At 43.9% G+C, this 13336-nt stretch overlaps 1 long non-coding RNA gene across 1 annotated transcript in view; it reads right to left on the bottom strand.

The window, feature by feature from the left end:
- Positions 1-4588: 4588 nt before the first annotated feature.
- The window catches only part of LOC102550010 (uncharacterized), a 48705-nt gene continuing 39957 nt past the window's right edge, over positions 4589-13336 (bottom strand). The window contains exons 3-5 of the long non-coding RNA XR_015643611.1: positions 10100-10165; positions 9562-9809; positions 4589-7731 (exon numbers count right to left, since the gene is read on the bottom strand). This is a non-coding gene — a long non-coding RNA (uncharacterized LOC102550010). The remainder of the gene's footprint in view (positions 7732-9561; positions 9810-10099; positions 10166-13336) is intronic.

The following is a 13336-nucleotide window of genomic DNA, read 5'->3' on the forward strand; positions in this document are numbered from 1 at the left end:
TGCCCACATTATATATGTAGGTTATGAGATGGTCAGGGAGGTTAGCCAGAGGACTTTCTTGACTTGAGAAAGGACGACCATTAAACCTATCAGATGAAAGCTGGATGTTCAGAAACTTCCAGAGTCGGCATCTCATAATTTCCCTTAAATAAGCTATTGCGGGGAGTGACAAACCTGCCACGTGTGGTGGTGTTGGTAGTGATGGGGCACCATTGCATTGTAAAGAAAGCTAGAAGGGGTGGGCAGCAATAAATTTAGCAAGGTGGTCTCATATCCTTTGAAATGACACATGTAGTTATAAAACTATGAGATTAGCCCTGCCCACTCCTGTGGCTCTTGTGCCATGGGCTAGGATCAGTCTCAAGATTTTTCACTCGTATTTCTTCGGTTTGCTGTACTAAAGTAGTATTTGTAGTTTTTCTCATCAAATCTGCTCCATTTTAATAAGCTCAATAATCCTTTCCTTTCTCTTTGTCCCCAACAGTGGTTCTACAGTACTGGGCATCTCGCCTGGTCCAAAGCAGCAGTTGGCTTGGCTGTGTGTCCATGTAACTGTCAGCTCTATCATGGACCAGACAAATGAGTTAGGAAAATTTGTCCTCCATGTTTACCAATTCACTTATCTGTAATCATAATAGCTACTTTAGACATCGCTCAGAGAATTAAATGAGAAACTGACATGGTTAGTACTCGATAATGGGCGGGCAGTGGTAAAAATATTACACATAGACATTTCTCATAGCACTACCCACTACACACCTTCATTTCCTTTCAGAGGGACCAGACTACTTAATCAGTTTTTCCATGGTTAAATGAAAATGCCAGTCCTATGATGTTTATACTAATTGTCAGTTTGATGACTTTTTAGTCACCTAGAGACACATCTCTGGCCATGTACTTGAAGGCATTTCCAGAGAACTTGGCTGAAGCTCATACTAAATGTGAATGCTATCATCCCATGGGCTGGATCTGGAACTGAATAATAAAGAGAAAGCCAGCTGTTTGGCCAGCCAGCTGTGCTCTGCCCACTACACTTCCAGCAACTCTCACAGTACTAATACTGTGCCATCAACATGAGCCATACATGGAGTACCTGGACACTAAGTATTGGAGGGTGGACAGTAGTTACCTCTTAGGAAGCTTAAGGGTCAGATGGGTACAGTCTTCCTCCATCTTAAAACGATATTTCTTTCTAGAAAAAACATCTTACAGGTTAGCTGCATTAGTTAAAAATATAGTTATCAGGGCAGGAGAGATGCCTCAGTAGTTAAGAACAATTGGTGCTCTTGCAGAGAACTCGGTTCAGTTCCCAGCACCCATGTGGTGGTTTACAAACATCTGTAAGTTGGGATCCAATGCTTTTTTCTGACCTATTCAGACATCTGGCATGCACGTACACACACACACACACACACACACACACACACACACACACACACAGGCAAAACACACAGACATACGTTTTCTAAATACAATAAAGTAAATGGGGAAAATCTGGGTGTAGTAGTTCCTACCTTTAATCCTAGGACTTGGGGCAAAGGCAGGGGGATGGTAAGACAGGATAGAATATTGAAAAGCCATGGGGAAAGATCAAACATACAAGTTATGGATTCCAAGGAGAAGAGAAGGAGAGGAAATCCAGTTCTGAAATTCTTGTTAGAATTGAATTATTTTTGGTTTGGGAGACAAGGGCTCTGTAGGCTGGCCTGGCTTCAAACATTTTTTTTTTTTTTTGGAGACAGGGTTTCTCTATGTAGGTGCTTACTAATTCAGGACAGAACAAGATTATGAGCAACATGAACACTTACTAAACACAACTGAAAAAGTGTTGTTCCTTTGGTAAGACAAAAAATGGTGGACAAGTTGAAATCATCCTTGTTAACAACAACCAGGATGTTTCTAAGCTATTTTAATTTTTACTTTTTTCCCTCAGCTAATTACTAAACAATGTTTTTCTTTTTTTAAATCCTACTTGGAGTGAACCCTGAATGATAGTTGCTGTTCTATGAAGCTCAAATAAAGTTTTGGCTGATTTATTTGCTTCTCACTTATGGTATGTTTATAAAATATAAATAGCATAAAAATAAGTGGACTGAATATGATAAGAATTATTTGTGAGACTGGAGAGATGGCTCAGCAGTTAAGAACACTGACTGCTCTCCCAGAGGTCCTGAGTTCAAGTCCCAGCAATTATATGGTGGCTCACAACCATCTGTAATGGGATCTGATACCCTCTTCTGGTGTGCATGAAGACAGCTACAGTGTGCTCATATACATAAAATAAAATCTTTTTTAAAAAAGGAAAGAGCTGTTTGTGAGTATAAAATGTGGATGACATGGGTTAAAGTACATTAATATTTATACCCAATGTGTGATAAGGTATAAACTAACAGTATAAAGGTAACCTTAGGACAGTTGATCAGGTTGGCCACTTTAGTGTCCTGAAGGAATGAAGTGAAGGTGTGTTTAAGCACAAAAATTCTTCTACTCTTAGCAAGATTAAGTGTTTAAACTAATGTTATTTTTAACTAACACAGAAGAAATCCTATGATGTCATCATCAAAAGTGTGGAGAAAATTCTATAGAGAACTAGCTAGAAGAATAATATAGTCACTTCTCAGCCCTATCTTGTATCTTGTTCTATATGGATGCAATTGTTTTAGCAATCAACTCCCTTAAGGATAAAGTCATCTCAGCAGGTGTGGTGGTTTGAATGAGAACAGCTCTCATGGACTCATTTGTTTGAATGCTGAGTCACCAGGGAGTGGAACTGTTTGGGAAAGCTTAGGAGGTGTGGCCTTGTAGGGGGAGGTGTGTCACTGGGAGTCTCAGTCTCCCTCTGCCTGATGCCTGTGGATCAGGATGTAAAGTCCTCAGTTACTTCTCCAGCACCATGCCTGCCTGCCTGCTGCTCTATTCCTACCAGGACAGTCATGGCCAGCTCTCTGGAACTGTAAGCAAGCCTCCCAAATTAAATGTTTTCTTTTATAGGAGTTGCTTTGGTCATGGTACCTCTTCACAGAAATAGAACAGTAACTAAGTAGACATAACCAAGTTTTGCTCTTCAGTATTTCTACATGCAGGAACCCCTCTCCTTTCTGCAGAAAACTTTCCTCACAAAACCACGAATGCAAGTTAACTCTCACAAATAATGCTCAATGGCTGGCAGTTGTTAATTTTCTGATAGGATCACCTCAGGTTGAATCAGGAGCTCCACCAAAACAACCACACCCCCATTTTTCAAAAGAAGAAATTGAACATTAGTGATGTTAGAAAATAAATCTCAAGGCACTGTTCCTAAAAGTGATGCATGACCCATTCTTGATTCAAATAGTGCTATCTTAGAAGTTGTAAGCTCCTCATGAACTCTATTTAATCTTTCTATAAGTCAGTTCTGTGACAGATATCTGCATTTATAGACAGTTTCATGGTACAGAGCAGATGATGCTCTGCACATAATTCAGCCAAGAAGGCCTATGGTATTTTCATTTTTAAGTCCCTTCTTTAACTTACTGTTGTCTTTGGTATTTTGGAGAAGAGTACCTTGAGGTATTTCTCTGTTGACTTTCTGAATGTGCTGGAAGGTAACACTTTAGAAGTTAACAATCAACCTCAAACAGAAGTCTGTTCTATCAACTTCTGCATTGCACAGGCTAACAATGACACGTAATAATCTGGGCAGAAAGAACTGCTCATCTAACCACACAGCCAGCCCCAAGAGCACAGATTCTGTGAGGATTCTCCTCTTCCTCTCCATTCTGTACATTCTGATTCCACTTTCCTGGGTTCCTCCACATAGCTCGACATGAGGCAACCTGCAGGACTTAGCAGAGGAAGGATGTCTCCTGTCTCCACACATTTGAGTCGGAAAGATTCAAGGAAGCAGTCAGACTAACTTACCTGACAGTTTCAGGTTTCTATAAGGGGGGGGGAGTTCTTTGAGTAACGGGGAACACTTGAGGCTGCGGACAGACCAGTCTCCACAATGAGTGCATTGGTATTTGCAGGGGAAAGCGGGATGCCAGGCAGACAGAACAAAGGTAGAGCAGACGCTTTAATTCTGCTTTGACCTTAGAAATAGATGGTTTGGGCTGTCTTAGAGTAAAAGATCAGGGAGCTAGGAATTTAGTTCAATTATGGCACTGGCCTACCAAGTACGGGCTTCTGCATGGGAAAGCAATATATTCATAATGGATGATTGATAGCACAGCAGCAAACTAGAGTTTATACATTTGGCTGCCATGAGTTCTGGTGTGGTCACAGCATTCTTAGCTGCTTGGAAAGGGTCTTCTCTGACACAGTTTTAAAGGCTATTCATTTTTCTTTTTCCTTCTTACTAATAACCATTGACCTTTCCTTATAGCAAAGATAGATCTGAAAATTCGGAAGGATCGATAACCTAAAGTGAAGTAGTTCAAGAAATCATGCTACCTTTGGAGCGCTATTTGCTATCTCCAGCAAGTAGATAGATTTTAACATTATTTTACCCCAGTCTCCTCCACATAATTGAGGGAGCTGTGACTCGGGAAGGCAATGAACTTCATTCACAGGTCTCTTGACTGCACGGCTGACCTGTTCAAGAGAACTAAAGAAAAGATGGGTTTATTTGTAATATGGAGGCTCTCACACAAACAAAAAGACAAAAATGAAAGCTCAGTTTTAAACCATGACCCATAAAGCCCCTGAGAAGGCTGGCTCCCCTTCTTAAGGAAAAGCTGTGGTTTGCATCAAAAATGCTTCCTGAGGGTTCGCACGCCGATTGTTTGGGTTATGCTGAGAGATGTGGATGTTTTTAGAGCAGCAGTTGTCAACCTGTGGATCTTGACCTTTTAAGAGTCAAACGACCCTTTCAGAAGGGTCACGTAAGACTATCAGAAAACATAGATATTTATATTATGATTCATTCACAGCAGCAGCAAAATTACAGTCATAAAGTAGTGATGAAATTAATTTTATGCCTGGGGATCAGCACAACATGAGCAACTGTATTAAAGGGTTGCAGCATTAGGAAGGTTGAGACCACTGCCTTAGAGCATGGGGCACCTTTCACATGTGAAGAGTATGTTGGGACCCCCATCCTGATTTTCTCTCCTTCCCTCTCCATTTCTCTTTCTATCAATCTCTCAGTCTCTCATAACCTGCTCTCTCCTTCTCTCTCCCCATCTCTGTCACTGTCCTTTGATAGACAATGAGTGACTTTGTGCAAATACACCTTTTTTTTAACTATTACAATCTGCTTCTCCTCAGGTCTAAAAACCACAAGGCCAAGTGAGCTTTACCCATAAATATGTTCAGATTTCACCCCCTAGCCATAAATATCCTGAAAGGCAAGAGAAAACCAGTGTGACCAGACCCAGTAGCCACAACCGGATTCGGACATAATAAGGCAAGCGGAAAGATCAAGTTTGAAATGGTTGTGACTAAGATGTTAAAGAATCTCACAAGCAAGCAAACGGCTCATAAGCAGAGACGCACCATGAAGCACCCGAGAGGAAATGCTGCAAATAGAAAACAGTAGCAAAACCTGAAGACCGCCTTGGACGGATTCATCACAGGCTAACATGGCTGGAGCTGGAAAGTACCCGGGAGATAATAAGTCACTCAGAACCTTTATAAATTAAAATGGAACACCAAAACAGATGACGAGGTAGAACAGAACATTCCAGAACCGTGGAAAATATCGAAATATCCTACACACAAGTTGTGGATTCGTAAAAAAAAAAATAAAAGGATTTTTAAAAATTGAACTAATAATGTTTTAGAATGAGCCACAATCGACGACCAAACAGCAAGCCACAGATCCAGGAGTTGAACAAGATGAGCTTAGGAGACTAAACAAGAGACAAGTCGAATAGAAACAAAAACCCCAAATTCCTGCCTGCAGTCATACCATGTTCAAACTGCAGAAACCCTCTCCCAAAGGAACAGAGTCAGTGTTTGCATGGAAATCACACAGCCTCTGCCAGGGCTTGCGTGGAAACCATGTGGCCTCCACCAGGCCGTCCATCTCTTCTCTGTAACTTTCAGGACTCGAATCAGTCATAATTGATTTTCATGTAGATTGTCAAAAACCCAGCAAGCTGCAATTTAACACTTTGGATTTTTGGTTCCAGATGTTAAATTCTTAACAGAAATCTGACTGGCTTGCTCAACTCTGGGAGGCGACAGAGTTACTGAGGAAGAGACAGGCTCTCAAAGCCCACCCTGACAGTGACACACTCCTTCACACAGGCCACACCTGTAACAGTACCACTGTAAGAGTACATGTGATGCCCTTCAACTTACAGTCAGATTATATCCAAATAAAATCATTGTAAGTTGAAAGTATTGTTAAGTGCTCTAGTAAACTACGAGTCGCTGGAACAAAATACCTGCTGTAACTAACAGAAGAAAATAGGTGTATTTAGCTTCCAGTTTTGGAGGTTCAGAGGCATGGTGCCCATATCTGCTTGGTGTTGGCAAAGTCAGTCGATGACAGTCTTGGAAGCACATGTTGGAGCAGTCAAAATTTCAAGTCAGGGAGCAAAGTGAAAACTGGGTTGCACATCATTTATCAAGGGTATGGCCCAGTGACCTAAGGTGTCACCTCTCAAATTATCCACAGCATTTCCCAATACCACCACCCTGGGCGTCCAGCTGTATCAGGACCTTCGGGGGATACTCATCCAAACCACAGCAGGACGTTAGATGCATTTGATATAACTAAACCACCAAGAATCACGGCTTAGCCTGGCCTAACGTTTATGTGCTCAGGATTAACACTATTAACAGGGCCACCCCACATCTACACACTGCTTACAACAGCCACGGCTCACAACCAGCATGTGAGGTGTGCACACTGTGGATTTACTGAGCCGTAAATAAAAAGCATCTTTTTCAATAAAATAGAAGGACCTGTGTGTCTTCGAGTTGAGCCAGTCTCACAAACACGAGGACACACATCTCTCACTTGTGGGAATTTGAGGTGGGGAAAAAGATGGAGTAAAGGGGGGGCTGTTAGAGAAGGGGAAAGGGGGGTGGGTGGGGCATAGAGAAGGCGGTGGGCGTGTGTGAGTGTGCCCAAGTGCACTGAATGCACATAAGACACTGTTATGACAACCCCATTGCTTTACACGAGCAACATGTGGTGATACAAAAGAGAAAAGACAGTGACACTGAATCCCAATGTGTGAACCACTGACTTGGAGGAACTGTGGATCAGCTCCACAGCCTGCTAGATGTTGAGCATCCCTGTGAAAGTGAACTCACCACGAGTGTAGCCCCCGCTACATCACTTTCCTCATAGACACAAAGCTGGGCTTTGATCCCAGCCCTGCAATGTTCAATGAATGAATGAATGAATGAATGAATTGAACATTTTGATGTGAATGTTCAATCTGTAAGGATCCTAAAGGAACTCATGATCATTCTTTGCTCGTTTTTCAAGTCCACATTCTCAGGGTCTGGTGTATGGCATCGATTTGCTTGGTCTGACTTCTGTATTGCAGAGTCTTCACTAAGAACTTCCTTTAGGGGCTGGCGATATGGCTCAGCAGGTTAAGGGGCTTGCTGTGCAAACCTGGTGACCTGAGCTCCATCCCCAGGACCCATCAAACGCAAAGCCCGTTCTCTAACAAGGTATTTTAAAGTCCTAGTTTGTTGAACACAGAACCTGAAGAGCAGAGTGGTGGTGTGGGGTCTTACGCACCATCCTGAAGTCAGAAACTTGTAAGTCAAGTCATCGCGGATCATCTGCAGGGAGGTGAAACATTTTAAGGTTATCAGGCTGTGTGGGCTCTGGCTTATTACACCAATAGGTTCCATAGAATGGTCAGTGTGGCCCTGCCCTTCACTGGGTGCAGCACTCGGGAGAGCTGGCCCTGCTCTTCACTTGGGCAGCACAGTAGATGTGTCCCTGATTGTGAAGGCTCGAGCGAGCTGTCTCTGAGGGTACGACTGTCCTTGACACTCATCTGCAGTGTGGTGGCATTGGTGAGGGAGAGATGTGCCCCCTTGTCACAGGTGGCAGGCTGGAGAGCTGTCCCCAGGGTCATGAGAGAAGGAGAGCTGGCCCTGTGTCTTGCTGGCTATGGGACTGGGTGAGCTGTCTGGAGCAGTGATGATGTGGGTGCAGGAGGGTTAGAGGGCTGACCAATTCAGCTACCATCCAGGCCCAGACGCAGGGCTTTGAGTCGGTCCACCTCAACATCTACCTCATCTGTAACTGCTGGACTGTGTAAAGGGCTGGTCCTGCAGATCCAAAGCCGCAGAATCTGTAGGACACAGGGAAGCAACAGGCTATCTGAGAGGAATCCCTGTGAGGACACGGTACTGATAATGTATCAGAGGCAGAGGCCGGGAACCAGACCAGTGACTCACTGCAATGAGCGTTTGAAGATGTGTGAACAAAAGGGTGTACTGTGGGACCCAGGGACACACTGCAGCTTCCACAGCACGGTGTTTGTGTTTGATTTTGTTTATTCATTTATTTATGTTTATTTTCCCTTGGCTATTATGAACAGTGCTGAGATGGAGAATTCATGTGGGGCGTACACGTCTTCTGTGCAGTCCTATTTTCAGTTACTTTGGCTTCATTCCCAGAAGCGGGATTGTTGGATTGTTTGGTGGGTTCAACTTCAAATTCTTTTGAGAAACCTCTGCGCCTGTACTATGTAGCAAACACACAATTTTAACTGTCCCTAACGGGACCCGCGGGCTCCAATGTACACATTGCAGATAGACCATTACTTTCTGTTTTCCAGATGGCTCTTCTACAAGGTGCTGTCTCACTACGAGTTTTTGGTTGTTGTTTTCAGACAGGGTCTCTCTATGTTATCCTGGCTCTCCTGGAACTCACTATGTAGAGCAGGCTGGTCTTGAACTCACAGAGATCCACCTGCCTCTACCTCCCAAATGCTAGGATTAAAGGTGTGCACCACTACCCGGGACTCACTAGAGTTTTGATTGATACTTCCCTGACAATTAGTGAGTTCTCTCATGTTTATTGCCGTCTGAGCACCTTTAGAAATGTGTGGGTTCAAGCCCTAACCATTGGGCTACTGTTTTCTTGTTAAAGAGTTGTGTGGTTTCTTTATTATCCAGACGCCGACCCAGACTGGCAGACAGCGTGAGCAGGAGCTTGCACATTGTTCATGGTCTTCTTCATAAAGCCACCAGCCTCCTTCTTTCTAGAAATGGCATGTCTGGTTAGAGATATGCCAGACATGTGACATCTCCACACCAAGAATCCAAGAGAGCACCGCCTTTCAGAAAAAGGTGCATGGGAGACTGGGGAGGTGCGGTTTAAAATACCTGCTGCTCTTGCAGAGGACCTGGGTTTGGGTCTAAGCACCCACTTCGAGGGAGGCTTGCAACTACCTATTACACCAGCTTCAGATCCAGCAACTTTCCTGGCCTCCACAGGCACCCCCAACACATGCACACTCACATGCATGCACACACACACGTGCACACACACATTTACACACATGCTCGCGCACACGCACGCACTCACACACACACATACACACAGGCACACATACGCGCACACGCACAGGCATGCCCACACACGGTTGTACCCACCTGGGGTCAGAGGTTAACATCAAGGCTTTTCCTCATTCATGCTCCACCTTTTTCAGTCTCTGGCTGAAGCCGGGCTGGTCAGTTTGGCTGGGCTACTGCCCAGCACGCCTCAGGCATCCTTCCTCCTCTGATTCCGAGCTGGGATTAGAGATATATGCTGCCACGTGCAACTTTTCATGCGGCTGCTGGGGGCGTAAACTCTGGTCTTCATGCTTGCATCAACAAAGCCAGCTCTTCAGCTCCTAATCCTTGAATAAAAAAAATGAATATAAAAACCATGTGTGTCTCCCGCTCAGCAACAAGTATTCACTTATATCTAGCTTTTCCTCCCAAGCATAAATATGCACATATACTTTTTTAAACAACAGAATCATAACTTATGTACCATATATAAACAGTTTCATTTTTTAAAGCAGTAAACATAACTAAGAATTAAGTTTAATAAAGCAAAGTAAAGAAGAAAGAAAAAGTCTCCCTTTCTTGTTTCTCACTAATTCTTTCAATCACCCCTCCCCCTGCCCCTTCCCTTGCAGTTTACCTTCTTTATTTCCGTTCACTCCTGTGGCACACAGCTCCACGCCTCCCACCACACAGGCTTCAAGAGCTTTGAAAACAAAATATCCAAAGCACACAGTCGGTAGGCATGAAGACATTAGTCCCATGAGGAGTTCCATTATTATGACTGAAAGCCTCAGACAGCTACTGTCACAATATGTGTGATAATTTAGACATGAGCCACTCTCAGCCAGCTGTTCCTGGGGAAGAGACAGATTTGGGCCGAGATCTTCACGTGGGATCCCAGGACATTTCGTCTTCCTGGACTCCCTTACCTGAGCTCTTCCTGACTTCATCTTCCAACAACATCAGCGAGTACCATCTCAGAGCATAGCTTGATACACTCAGTCTGTGAGGGTAGACCCAAAGAGTGACCACCAGGTAATATAGTGTGCAGTGCATGGATTGGTTTATGGGAAAGGGTCTTCCAGAATACTGGGTTTGGGCTAAGGATGTTGCGTGTAATTTTAAGAACACGCTTACTTTTTCTTGGGAGCTCTCCCCAGCTCCCGGCTGTGCTCTGAGAACAGCCGCTGCCATGCTGTCAGCTGGCGCTTTCCCGAGAATGTCCCCGTTCCTCCTGCTGGCTTTGCCAAGCCAGCAACAACCACCCTTCCCGAAAATGCTGGACGCTGCTGCTTGCGCACTACCTGTTAACCAGCCCGGCTGCCCACTCTCTTCTCCTGCCCCCTTCAGCCCCGTGGAAGGAAAACACTAGAGACTTTATTATTTTAAAACTGACCAGATAACTAAATAGCTGGGCGAAGAATCTACAGCCCTAACTCACCAGCTATGCTATGTTAGAATTCTGCAGGTGGCAGAGGCTGCCACCAGTTCTAATGGTCCCCAGGCCTTACATGGTGTCCGTGCTCCTCTCACCTTTATCTTTTTTTCCTCCTTTTCCTCTGAGGACCCGGAAATCCTGCCTCTTTACCTTCGCCCAACGACTGGTTTCTGCCATCTTTATTGATATAATAAAGAGACAATTGAGGAACCAGATTGTAGGATCAGCCTCTCCCCCTCCACAAAGATGCATGGGTAACCATATAAGGGTGTTTAATTTACTGTTTTTGCTCTGGTTTTTGCCGTTACTGTTATGGTTTGTTTTGTGGGTTTGCTTGTTTGTTTGCTTCAGCTTCACCCTTATGCCAGGCTCTGGCGATCATTCTACTCGAGATCTAGCTCACTCTAGAGTCTAAGCCTTAACTATTGTCTCTGCTGTAGACTCCTGGAATCTTTTCAGTTCTTGACCATTCTGGAGACAGCCGATCCAAGAGATGCCTTCCCATACAAGGAGGCTTGCAGTCAAGTCGGCTCGCAAAAGACACCATAATCTTGTACCCTTTCAAAGATGCACAGTGAACATTGAAATATCAAAAGTTCAGGGAAGTTCTCCAGCTAAGAACATGCCCAATTCAGGCTAAACTTCCCTCGCCATGGAACCTTTTAGGTTAATGCCTAGCAACACATCTTTAAACTGACCAATCACATTCAGAAAAGCCTGTTCAAACACCCCCCCACCCCCCACCCACCACACCCCCCGCCAATGGCGCCCTTACTTGAGATGGTTAGCACGCTTCTTGCTGGCTGGCTAGCGTAGTGCAAGCGTTACATAAGGTATTTCACCCTCTTAAAAACCCATGTTCAGGCAGAGAGACCAGTGGACCAGAATTGAAGACCCAGAAATGAACCCACACACCTATAGTCACTTGATCTTTGACAAAGGAGCTAAAACCATCCAATGGAAGAAAGATAGCATTTTCAACAAATGGTGCTGGTTCAACTGGAGGTCAGCATGTAGAAGAATGCAAATTGACCCATTCTTATCACCTTGTACAAATCTTAAGTCCAAGTGGAGCAAGGACTCCCACATCAAACCAGATACACTCAAACTAATAGAAGAAAAAGTAGGGAAAAGTCTCGAACACATGGGCACTGGGGAAAATTTCCTGAACAAAACACCAATGACTCATGCTCTAAGATCAAGAATCGACAAATGGAACCTCACAAAACGACAAAGCTTTTGTAAAGCAAAAGACACGGTCATTAGGACAAAACAGCAACCAACAGATTAAGAAAAGATTCTTTACCAATCCTACATCTGATAGAAGGCTAATATCCAAAATATACAAAGAACTCAAGGTGTTAGACTCCAGAGAATCAAATAACCCTATTAAAAATGGGGTACAGAGCTAAACAAAACATTCTCAGCTGAGGAATATCAAATGGCCAAAAAGCACCTACAGAAATGTTCAACATCCTTAGTCATCAGGGAAATGCAAATCAAAACAACCCTGAGATTCCACCTCACACCAGTCAGAATAGCTAAGATAAAAAACTCGGGTGACAGCAGATGCTAGTGAGGATGTGGAGAAAGAGGAACACTCCTCCATTGTTGGTGGGATTGCAGACTGGTACAACCATTCTGGAAATTTTCTGAGGTTCCTGAGGACTACCTAAGGACCCAGCTATACCTCTCCTGGGCATATATCCAAAAGATGCTCCAACATACAACAAAGACACATGCTCCACTATGTTCATAGCAGCCTTATTTATAATAACCAGAAGCTGGAAAGAACCCAGATGCTCTTCAACAGAGGAATGGATACAGAAAATGTGGTACATCTACACAATGGAGTACTACTCAGCTATCAAAAACAATGACTTCATGAAATTCATAGGCAAATGGAATGAACTAGAAGATATCATTCTGAGTGAGGTTACTCAATCACAGAAAAACACACTTGGTGTGCACTCATTGATAAGTGGATATTAGCCAAAAAGCTTGAATTAACCAAGATGCAACCCACAGACCACAGGAAGCTCAAGAAGAAGGATGACCAAAATGTGGATGCTCCCACCCCTTCTTAAAAGGGGGAAAATTTCCATAGGAGGAGGTGTGGAAGCAAAGTTTAGAGCAGTGATTCAAGGAATGGCCATTCAGAGCCTGACACACATGTGGCCCATATATATACAGCCACCAAAACTAGATAAGATTGATGAAGCTAAAAAATGCATGCGGAAAGGGACCAGATATAGATCTCTCCTGAGAGACACATCCAGAGCACGTCCAATACAGAGGTCAATGCTAGCAGCAAACCACTGAGCTGAGAACAGGACCCCCTTGGGGGAGAATTAGAGGAAGGATTGAAAGAGTTGAAGGAGCTTGCAACCCCATAGAAAAAAAACAATGCCAACCAACCAGAGCTTCCAGGGACTA

The sequence above is a fragment of the Rattus norvegicus genome, chromosome 19, assembly GCF_021556685.1.
Source record: "Rattus norvegicus strain SHRSP/BbbUtx chromosome 19, alternate assembly SHRSP_T2T, whole genome shotgun sequence".
In the NCBI taxonomy this organism is placed as follows: domain Eukaryota; kingdom Metazoa; phylum Chordata; class Mammalia; order Rodentia; family Muridae; genus Rattus; species Rattus norvegicus.